Genomic DNA, 12,255 nt, shown 5'->3' with positions numbered 1-12,255 from the left:
ACTTTTTGTACAGGACGGACATCCAAAATTTGTAACATTCGTTCATCAGTAAACATAACTGGTCTAAGTAACTTATCATATCTGAAATGAAGGGCTACTAGGCTGAAAAAATCTTTGTTCATTACTGTCACCCTGTGTGCATGGGCAACAAGAACGTAACTATCCAAAAAAATTCGATCATCCAATCTTCTGTGGCCTCCTGCAACCAAAACAGGGCCGATGCCTTCCACCTAAACAAAATTCCATTCTGCTCACAAATTCTCCTGGCAAGCCTCTGGAAAGGAAATCTGGGAATAGCAGCTGTCGGGTGCTTCATAAACTTTGTGATTTCTCGCAGGGCTGCCGAATGCTCTGCGAAACGCCTTAGTCTAGGCTGCGTTTTGGACAATCGGGAAGGACTGCTTGATTTCCTGGATCTTGAGGCTTTCAGAACGCCCATCTTCTTCCCAGTAGATGAGGGAGCTGCATTGTCAATGGGTCTAGCTGTATGCCTTACACGAGCCATCTGAAAACGTAAGAAAAAGCAGAAAACTTAGCTATTCAGTAGTACACGATTAACAATTCACCATAAAGCGAGAGAGGGTGGCCAAGAAAGCAATATGCACTTCCTCGCATTATGGTGAATCCATTCACCATAACGCGAGATGAAGGCCCACAGAAACACAATAATCCTTCTCGCATTATGGTGAATTCATTGACACCAATAAGAGGCGGATTATCGTGCATCCTTTAAGCTTTGATCTTGCGTTATAGTGATTTGATTCACCATAACGCGAGACTAAGAGCCAGTCAAAGCAAAACAATCCTCCTCGCGTTATAGTGAATCGATCTACTACAACGGGAGGAGGGTTCTCCCGAATCTCTTACCATTCCGTCTTGCATTTTGGTGATTCGATTCACCATAACACATAGAGCAGTATTGAGATTCTAATGACTCGTCGTCTGCTTTACGGTGAATCGAATCACCATGATAGAGGGCAAACAGTCGAAGAGAAAACAATGGCAGAGGGCAAACAGTCGAAGGAAAAACAAAACAATCAAGGATTATACAAGAAACTCACAAAACAATCAAGTAATACACTTTCATCACATTCTATGAGTGGGAATGGATGGAGACTGTCGTGTAGGAGGTGAATTAATTGACACCAATAAGAGGTGGATTATCGTGAATCCTTTGCCCCTTGGTCTTGTGTTATGGTGAATCGATTCACCATAACGCGAGTCTAAGGGCCAGTCAAAGCAAAACAATCCTCCTCGCGTTATAGTGAATCGATTTTCTACAACGGGAGGAGGATTATCGCGAATCTCTTACGTTTGCCTTCTGCCATGGTGATTCGATTCACCATAAGACATGGAGCGTATTGAGATTCTAATGGCCCGTCGTGTGCTTTAAGGTGAATCGAATCACCACGGCAGAAGGCAAACAGTCGAAGAAAAAACAATGGCACAGGGCAAACAGTCGAAGAAAAAACAAAACAAACAAGCAATATACAAGAAACTTACAAAACAATCAAGTAGTATACAAAAACTTACATTTCTTGCGTGAGAATGGATGGAGACTGTCGTGCAGGAGGTGGAAAATCGGTTCAGTACTGTGGCGGTAGTCGGAAGTCACCTGGAGGCAAGCAGGAGGACGGACAAGGCAAAATCGATAAGAGGACGAAAAGGTGGCGTGATTAACGGCTTTGATTAGTCTTTAGAGCGAACACACGTGCTGGCGGGCTGCCAGGGCGACTAGGCGGCGCTGACATGTCGCATAGCATTAAAAAGGGCTTTGATTAAACTTTATAGCTTGTACACGTGCTAGGTACACGGCGGGCTGCCACGTGGCATTCATGGAATGGCGGGTGAAAACGCGGCGCTGACGTGTCGCGTAGCATTAAAAACGGATTTTCTAGGATACTCATCTCATTTATTGCCTCTCTTGGAGTTCGTATTCTCATTTATCTCCCCACCAACGGCCTTCATCTCCATCAACGACTGACTATCTCCTCCAACCCTCCTTCATCAATCATCCTCCTGTATCCAACGTCAAAGATAAACCTCCAACCTCCTTCATCTCCATCTCCTGCGACGTTTGTATACAATTTGTTTTCCTGGTATTTTTATCTCTTTTGTGCTTCCTTCTTCTTTTGTTATTTCGTTGTTTTGGTTTCAGTCGTGGAGAACTTCTTGCTTTGTCTTTTCATCGCGTTAAGGTGAATTGAAAACCTATGACTCCTCGCCTTATGGTGAATTGACTGCGAAGAAGAGTATTTTAATTCTTTTGACACCTCCTCTCTCAGTATGGGTACTGGAGAACTATCTTTATTTGTAATTCACCATAACGTAAGAGGCGTTGCCAAAGGATGATAAAGTCGTCATGTTGCGGTGAATCAATTCACCATAACGCGAGCGAAGGTCCCATAGGAAGCACAATATTCCTCCTCGCATTATGGTGAATCGATTCACCATAACACGAGAAGAGGTCCTTGACTTAGCTGCAATTTTATTTGCGTTAGGGAAAATAGATTCACTACAACGCGAGGAGGAATACCTGGATTCCTCTGATATCTCCTCTCGCGTTATGTTGAATCCATTCACACCACACAGAGATTTGTTGTTTAAGATCGACTGTCTCTTGATTCATTGCTTGAACTAATATTTTCCATGTCTTATCTACACCCTTGAATTCAGCCATGGCGCAAGTTCAAGTCGAGTTTGATGTGGACGAAGAGATTAAAGAAACACCTGCAACTCTGTTGTATGACTTCCTCTACAAATGTCGACATCATGATTTGCACCCTGCAATTTCGTTGATGTTCAATTGCAATTTTTCTCTGGAGGATACATTTTCTAGCCATCATGGATACTTTGAAGAGGCAAAGCAAGAGTTTGACGAGCTCACAAATGAAGAACCAATGATGATTGATGGAAAAAATCACATTCATTTTAATCTCAAGGTGTCGCCGGAGAAGAAGCAGAGGTTAAACAGGGATTGGCACAAGGTACCATGTGATAAGAAGAGAGCTTTGCTATGCCCTTTTCACAAAAGAAAATGCCGCTTGATGGAATACTCTTATGCCTTCTTATGCTTCTTGCACATGAACGTGCAATTAACAGATGAAGAATGTACAGAGCTGCATGCAACAAATGAAAGTGAAGACACGATTTCTCATCAGGCTAGTCCCACCGTCGAGGATGTTGCTGAAGAGGAGGACACTCCTCATGTGATTGAGGAGTTCAATGTTGAAGAAGAGAGGAAGCTCAGTTCGGCGGTTGATATTGAGGCAGTTAGAGAACAAAACAGTGATATAGGTCAGCTTGTGATTGAATCAGATGACTCCTCCTCCATTCCAACGCCATTACTCCCCTCCTACCAAGTAGGAGATTCAGAGTATATATTGCTGACAGACATACAACATGTATTTAACTTAAGGGAGGACCATTGCATAGCTTTCATAGCCCAAAATCTGGAGGTCGATGACAATTTTGTAGATGATGATGGGATAGATAAGTACTTACTAGTGGATAGCCATGTGAAAGACACCGAGTTCCTATCTGCTGCAGCAACACTAAAGATGATCTATGCTGATGCCCTTAGATATGAAGGAAAAGATGCCACAGAGGAAGAGCTACAAGAAGCAAGGGAAAGACTGAATATCACCAACATGGGAGGGTTTAGGGATGTGCCAAATAAGTCAGCGGAAACCGTTCCTAGTTCGGGCACTAATTTATGGCAAGACGCCTTGCTTGAAGCAGATGAGAACCAAGAGGTTAGTTTTTTTTTGTTGTGGATTTGGCTTTATCAACTTTGTCCTGAAATGTTTGGTGATGTTGTTTCTGGCTAATGCTCCTTTATTTTTTCAGTTGGAAATATATGAAGACACATTCCTCAAACGTGCTTCAGGCAAGCGTATGGCGGGATTGGGCCACGATTCGACACTAGGAACATATATACATCGCCTAAAATTCCCTCAAATTGTGATATTTCACGCTAGCTTCTCCAAGGACAATGCAAGTTTTCCTCTGATGGCGATAAAGACTCTATCCAGGTATTTAGGTGGCTATCACTTAAGGTTGAATGCAAACAAGGCAATACTTCTGGAGCGGCAAGCAGCTGTTCGAATTTTTGGAGAGGGACTTGGAGTATATTCGTTAAGATGTAAATATTTAACATATGCTGCTTACGGGTTGGCATGTGGAATCACAGATCCTAATCTGTTGAGTGATTGCGGGAAGAAGCATCTTCTTAGAACAGCAAGGCCAAAGGTCCCTGTTGTGCCATTGATAGAGGATGAAGAAGATGATGCAGAAACGTCATCAAAAAAGGCTCGGCTGGGGGAAGTCTCTGCTCCAGATTAACAAATTTAGATTGTTCCAATTGCTAAGAAGTTTCTTCATATTTCTCAATACTCTTCTTGCTTACCATTAAAAACTATGAAATGTATATATATTGGAAACATTTATATGGGACATAGATGAAAGCTCTTGTTCTTTTAAAATCTTTCACAGTTACATCATTGTTTTACAATATGTATTTCAATGATCAATTTTCTTCCACACTCTGCCCTGTCTTTGTCGTTGTCTTAGCCATTTAGCATGATTCTGCTTTCCCTGTGAGGAGACATATATTGAACGTCTCCGTTCAGCCTGAACCTTTCTTATTGCACATGACACAGCTGATTCAGCATGTTTGATCTTCACACGAGCCCTCACTTGAATCCGCCTATACCACCACTGACATAGTTGCTTCATGGGATTACTTTTCTTTATTCCTCCTCCATGTTGAGTGGCCCTTTGATAGGCACAACATGCTTGCCAATGAGATCTTTCCATGCCTTGGGTAGACCAAATCCCAAGGCTTCCAAACTCTTCCGCAAAAAAGGTTCCATGTGCATGCAAAATGTGCTACAAATGCTCAACAACAACAAGACATTTAGTATCGTATAATATTTTTTGAACAACAAAAAAAACTCAAAGCTGTAGGTTTTCAAGTAATAACCATGTATTATGTCAAGTTTGTCGCACCCCATGCCTTTTCATAGCTAGTGTAGAACTTTGTCACAACTGCCTCAAATTTCTCAACATCCCCATCTTCAAACCTTGCTTTTTGCAACAAAGGTGCTAGGCGATCAAGTGCCAACCACGCTTTGGCCTTTGCCACCCTTGCTTGTCCTGAAGAGCCTCGATCAGGTACAGCTGCATGAAGCTTCCTCCACACCTCAAAATCTGTACCTAGATGACCTCTCTGGGTATGATTAGATAAGAACTTTCTGGCTTTTGCACCTCCAAAACATGGTTTGCTAGGAATATTTCCGGTCTTCCCTGATCTTCTCAAGTCCTTCTCAATCTTCACTTGACCACAATGTAAACCTGCATCTGAAAGCACTTGCTCTATTTTTTTAATAGTTCTTTTACTCTCTACTGCTGGTTTCATATTCCATGAAAATTCGATGTACATGTAGACTAGTTTCTCAATTATTCTAACCAGCGCATGCAAAACACAAATATGAACTCTGATCAAAGGGATAGGAAGAATTGGATCCCAATTAGGATCCACTCCTGGAGCATCACGATTTGGGGGTTCACACCTATTACTGATTGCATTTAGGCATTTCCATTCTCTCTCTTTTCCTCCTTTGGAGACACCTCGTTCGGTCATGCAATACAGGCAAGGATACTTGGACATTGCTCCTTGGGAAATACCAAACATGCATTTCAAGGTTTTAAGATCTGCAGCCAGGTGCCATTCAACCTCATATTCACCATATCCTTCTACATAAAGCTTTTCGCCATTCGACTGCTGTGCTGGATAGTGGAAGGAAGCCTAGTCTGGTTGAAGTACCACTTTAGAATTTCATGGGTCTCTGTTGGAACCTGTTAACAACAACTGGTAGATTGTCTACAACATCATAACAAGAGGATAGCAACATAATATTCTTTTTTTAAAAATGAATAGCACGTCACCTCAAATGCAGCCAGCCACCAAATCTCATTTTCGGATTGTACACTAAAGTGCTTCTCATCAGCATTACTGATACTTGCATCCAAAGCTCTATTCATTAAAGTAATGCTAACCCTTTCCAGCTTCTGTCCTTTGATCACCTCACTCTCATCAAGTTTCAAAACAAATTTCAGCCTTCCATTGCACTCATGTACACTGATGTCATAAAATTTCACCATAGCCATTTGTAATTTCCGAACATCCATGATGAAATTGTTGAACTCTGTAAGCTCTATGATTTTCTGTTCCCCGCTCTTCTTAGTCACTGTCAATGTGCTAGACACGTGACAAGGCTCTCCAACAAGTTCGACCATTCCCAAGTTGAGAATATTTCGAGCTTTGTTCACGTGAAATGGTTTTGGAATGGGAATTACTGTTTTTTTTCCAAGCTTACAATTGAAACCCTCTTTAACTTTATTAAACAACATCCTGTAAGACTTTGTGCTTATACCAGCCATGTCACATATACCTTGTGCATCTGTGAATGCTTCACTCACCTCCTGCAAGGATTGCTTTGCTATGTCTGATCGAAGTCTTGCAAACTTAGGATGCTGTATTGCTGACTCCACGATGTCTTTTGTCAGAACTTTGCCAAATATATCAGAACCTTGCTCTTTTGGACCCACAACATCTGTGACCATCCTGAAGCAACAACGATAGCTATTTCAGTCCACCATTCATCTAACTATACCACCCCCACACCCAATCCCCCATCTCCAAAAAAGGAACTAAAGATGAAAATGAAAAGTGAGTGCTCAAAGAAATTTAAGCTCAAAGAAATTATAGATCCCAATACCTGCAAGCTTTTACACGACGCTTCCATTGGCCACCTCCAACATTGAGTTCTTCCAATGGTTTGATCTGTCTCTTGCGTAATCGAGCACCCAATGGCGTGTCTTTCAAATATTGCAATTTTCTGTTGAACTTTTCAAGTTGTTTTCGAAGGTGTGCATTCTCACTCTCCAATGTGAAATTGTTGATTTCTCGAACTGCCAAAATTTCATTCTTCTCCTTAATAGTGTCCTGCATCTTACAAATAGTCTGCTGCAAATGATCAAACTCTTTTTGTAACCTAGCACAAACTTTTTCTTTGTCCTCGTTTGAAGCTTGCAAAGCTGTTGTGATCGATGCCAAGTAAAAATTCGCACCTTCAAGCATTTTTATCCTGGCATCTCTATCACTCAAATGTCTTTCAAAGATACTTTGACATTGGCCAAACAGTCTTTTGCAATACCCAAGCAATCCATTTTCACCCTCACACACAAACTTGAAGAAACTTGTCAACCCAAAGAATGATGGAGATTGAGAGGAGGTTGGATCTGGTGGGTAAATACTACCATCCAACCATAGGTCCATATTTTTCTTTCCTTCATTTTGAAGCTCAGTAATGCGGGCTTCGCATGCTGGCCTAGACCAATTTCTCTTACAGCAAGGAGCATAATCGGGTTCTACTTGGAAGTGGATGTCCACCTTTTTCTTCTTTTGCTGCACAGGTTCCATTGCATTGTTCTGTGCTTTAACAACACAAAAAGCATCATGAACTCACACTTTAACAAAAAAAAACCAAAGATATTACACTTATCTCCCGTGAAGAAGATTGCTTCATTAAAACCAAAAGACAACATCACTAAATAATACCTCCTTGTCCATCAAACAAACTTGTTGGTATCCTGGATGAACCAAAATGTACAAAGTACTTGTAAGCACAACCCTCACTTGAAAAAGGTAAGAAATGGGATTGTTATTCATGCACAAGCAGGTATGGCGCATGAAGAACAAATACTTTTCCATCCTTTTTCAAAACTTGCCGCCTTGAGAAGAAGAGAGAATTAAAAACCTCCCGCTCAAAACAATTCGGATTTGGAGTGGTTGTGGTTGTGCAGTCAAGAAGACAATGAGAGAGACAATGCAAGATGATGGGTTGCAGGGACGAAGTTCGGTTCAAGTTTGGTTAGCAAAGTTGGCTTCGTTACATTCAAAAGTGTAATGAAGAAAGAGAGTGGTGTCTTTTTTCAATAAAATAAGGCACCATAGTGGGAATAAAAAACTATACTTAAGATGCATTGTTTTGAATTAAAAAACACCCTACATGTCAGTTAATGGAATAAAGAACTCAAAAATGACGCACGTACCCTCCAATATTATATGTGGATTTATTGGCTTGCTTTGTCCACATCACCATCCCAAGGGATCTCTTACAAGGCCCCTTTTTGAGTCCAAATTTTTCCTAATGACTTGAATTAAATTAATAATCCAATAACATAGCATAACACAAGGCAAAGGAAATAGAATAACATCACCATCACAAGACAAGATTGGGTGCAATCTCCCCCCCCAATGCTGTGTAGCTCCACTCCCACGACATGAGTATTTAGAGAATTTTTATTCATAAAAATAGCCCAAGGAGCTAAGAATAGACGAGCGTACAACTCGTGCGACACCAAAATTGGTGATCGTCACACTAATTATTATCAAATAAAAAATAATATGCACAAAGAGTCTAATACATGATTCACAAAAGAAAAAATGATCATCATCTTCACACCATCGCTCAATCCACCAGCCATACAACACCTCAATCGATACCCTCATATAGCTCAATCGGTACCCTCGCACATCTCATGCAGTGTGACGCAATCGGTACCCTTTGCACTTCTCGTTGCTATACTTAGACATTGTCCACGTTAGTTAAATAATTAACACATCAATTAATCCCAACATCATCTTGAGATATAGACAACCCATAAATATTCAAATAACAGCCACACACATGTTTGCCAGGCGTAAGTACCCCGGGAATCACCCCTCCATATACGAACCAACTGAAACAAACAATGGAGGCCCAAAAGCATACCATATACGAGCGTCCCCGATATACAATTTCACAAACGTATAAGAGGATGGCTTCATGATTAGTGTGGAAGACTAAATCTACAAAAGGCATATGCATTGAACCAATCAAATGAATGTATGTAAGACGAGTCTAAGTGTCCCATACCACATAGGCGCATTGTACATACACACATAGGATGGTAAAAAGATAGAAGACATAAATGTGTTTGGAGTAAGTATATGAAACCAATCTGATGTCCCATACCACCACATTAATTCCATATATTACTTCCTTCAGAGAATACAAGTTTGAGGCAGAGTGGCCAGTTCCCTCTGAAACTTAAATTCTGACACAAATTTTCTCTCTCTAGAAATTTTATTTAAGTTATTGAATTTGAACTAATCTTAAAGTTAAATCTAAGGTTTATTAATTAGGTTCTTAGGTTGTAAAAATATTATAAAAACTCATATGAAAAAGTCTTGTAAATAAAAGTGACTATATACATATACATACCTCCATCATTGGTGTCATAGAAATAATTTGTCAAAAATAATATTAACACTCAAAATAGATGTGAATCGTTATTACTTCTATGGATAGGGTATATATAAAGTTATTAATCAGAATCTTATGAGAAACTTATCATCATAAAAATAAAAGTTAAATTGGTTATGGATATAAGGATAGGAAAATGCTAACCTTGAGTTGGAAAGGCTGTTTGAGGGGATGTGAGATTATAAATTAAAAATGGATAAATTTAATAAAACACGAATAACTAGTAATGATTCTAACCATCTTGATTAAGTGAATAAGTCTGGATGATGAAAGATTAATTTACTTTTGAAGTTGAAATAAACTTGAATAATAAACATGAAACTTAGCAATTATAAGGTTGAGTTAAGCATAAGAGAGTCATACCTTTTATATATATTCGATATTGCAATGATGCTCTACATTGAGAAAAATGAGAAACAATGCGAATGGATTGAAATATAATTATTCTTCCAAACGTAACAAGGGTTATTTTTAATTATAACTTTATAAGAAACTTAAAGTAGTATGAATTGAAACTCTATGCATAATTATTTAAGCATGATCATTATTGTAAGGATGGAAATGAGAAACTTACTTGGAAGGTGGTTCAAATTACTGTCTGAAGATAAAACTTACATAGAAATATTGGAAAATTTATTTACTAATTTATAGAGGGCATCAACTTACTTGTAATAAGTGTCGAATAGCTTTGTTAGCTTTCACCTGCAATTCGTAAGAGATTGGAAGTTCATAGATAGCCTTGATTTAATCTGCAAAAATGAAGTCTTAACAAAAGTATGAGACATTGTTGATTTTATAAAGTTTTGATGTTGAGCCTTGGATAATGCTTTGAAGATCTTAAGTTTGCTCGACGTTGTGTTTCCTTGCAATCCGTGGTGTTGAATCCACTTGAAGCTTGTGTTTGAGTGATATGGGCCTCTTATACATATACTTTTAAGTTATAAATTTTTAAGCTTATAATAATTTAACCTTAATCAAGGCTTGATTAAGCATAAGGATCTCTCTCTTAAAAACACCCCAAAAATTTAAAGCTTGCTATAGCTTTAACTAAAGTTTTACATAAGGTTTAAAATAAGCTCTAAGCTTTAATCTCATCTTTCTTTATAAAGCTAAAAGCTTTAGCATAGCTTTTATTACAAAGCTTAATTTTAAAGCTATAAATATATATATATTTCTAAAGATTTTTATTAAGGCCTTCTTCACAGCTTGCTGCTCTACAGATGGCTAGAGATGGCAAGCCGGTAAGGTATTTTTAAAGAATATAAACACACACACACACACAAATATATATATATCTAGGCTTCAACTAAAGCCTTATATTTACGGCTTTGAATATAAAAGGGACATATGGCCCTATATATATATATATATATATATATATATATCATTAAGCTTTAATTAAAGCTTAAGTTAAGGCTCTCCAGACCGGCCAACAATGTATGAAAAAAAGATGAAGCATTATATATATATATATATATATATATATATATATATATATATATATATATCATTAAGCCTTAATAATTAAGGTGCCTCTATGCTGCAAATTTGTGTAGCGCGTAGTCGAAAACAAGAGGGAACAAAAAGGAAATTCGACGTTGCCCCTTAATTGAAATTGCTACCATCGTTACTATGCGTTCATCGACGGCCAACGCAAGGGAGAAAGGGAGATGAATTAGCCATGAATGTTGCCGAATTGGAGGGAGAGGAGATAAATAAAATAAAATAAAATTTGGGTTTTCAATAATTTTTATTGAAGAAAAGCAAATTGAAAGCTAGAAACTCTCGAGAGACCATCCATGATGGATTTCTTGTTGTTGTTGCAGCAGTTTAACAATCTGCTATGGCTCTCCATGCTCCTCTCCTTGCTGATTCAATCCGTACAGATGGATTATGAAGAGGATTAGTGAGATTAAAGGTGGTTTTATGGTTTTGCAAACCCACTAATGGTTTTCCACCTTGCTTTACCCTTTGGGCAATAGATTGATGGAGATTTGTTATCCAATGGTTAAAGACAAGCCTTCTTTTAACCATACATAAACATAAACGTATTCTTCTTCAATTTAAATTAAAAAATTACCAAATTAAATTAAAAATTTACCAAAATCACTTGTTCCTTTTTCTTTTTCACCTCTTTGTCCACAAGTCTTTGACCGCTTCAAGAAGATTAAATTAAACCAAAGCTTTGATACCACTGTCCACGGGACCTTTTTTGTACTTCTTGAAGAAATAATTAAAAACTCATAAAATATAACAAAAATTAAAACAAAGACTTGAATTAAATTGAAAATCCAATAACATAGTATAACACAAGGCAAAGGAAATAGAATAACATCACCATCAAGACAAGATTGGGTGCAATCTCCCCCCCCCCCCCATGCCATGTAGCTCCACTCCCATGACATGAGTATTTAGAGAATTTTTATTCATAAAAATAGCCCAAGGAGCTAAGAATAGATGAGCATACAAATTGGGCTTGCTTTTCCCACTTTTGGGGTATTGTTTTACATATTTTTAATCATATTAAAATCCCTAAGGCTTGTACATATAAAAACCTTTGCCCAAATATAATTGCTAATGGGCCTTGTTACATAAAATAACTTTGTGTACATTTGCGCATATATTAATTCTTGTGCTCACTTGCACATTCCATTAAGCTGAATCCTGCACAATTTAAATTAAACATATTTTTGTATGATTATTAATTCATCAAATATATGATAAAATATATACCTGTAATAACAGGTTAAGCACTTTCTCTCACAATGTTGAGCTTGGCCACTTCTTTTCGGCTTGCGTTTTCACGTCAGCCTCCTTTGAGGGTCACTCTAGTGGCCTTGCTACACTATTGCTAACACTCTTACTGTGCTCATCAACACTG

Source organism: Cibotium barometz, chromosome 4 (assembly GCF_041138505.1).
Source record: "Cibotium barometz isolate CiBa-2024 chromosome 4, ASM4113850v1, whole genome shotgun sequence".
Classification (NCBI taxonomy): domain Eukaryota; kingdom Viridiplantae; phylum Streptophyta; class Polypodiopsida; order Cyatheales; family Cibotiaceae; genus Cibotium; species Cibotium barometz.
Note: the sequence above shows the minus strand (reverse complement) of the source record.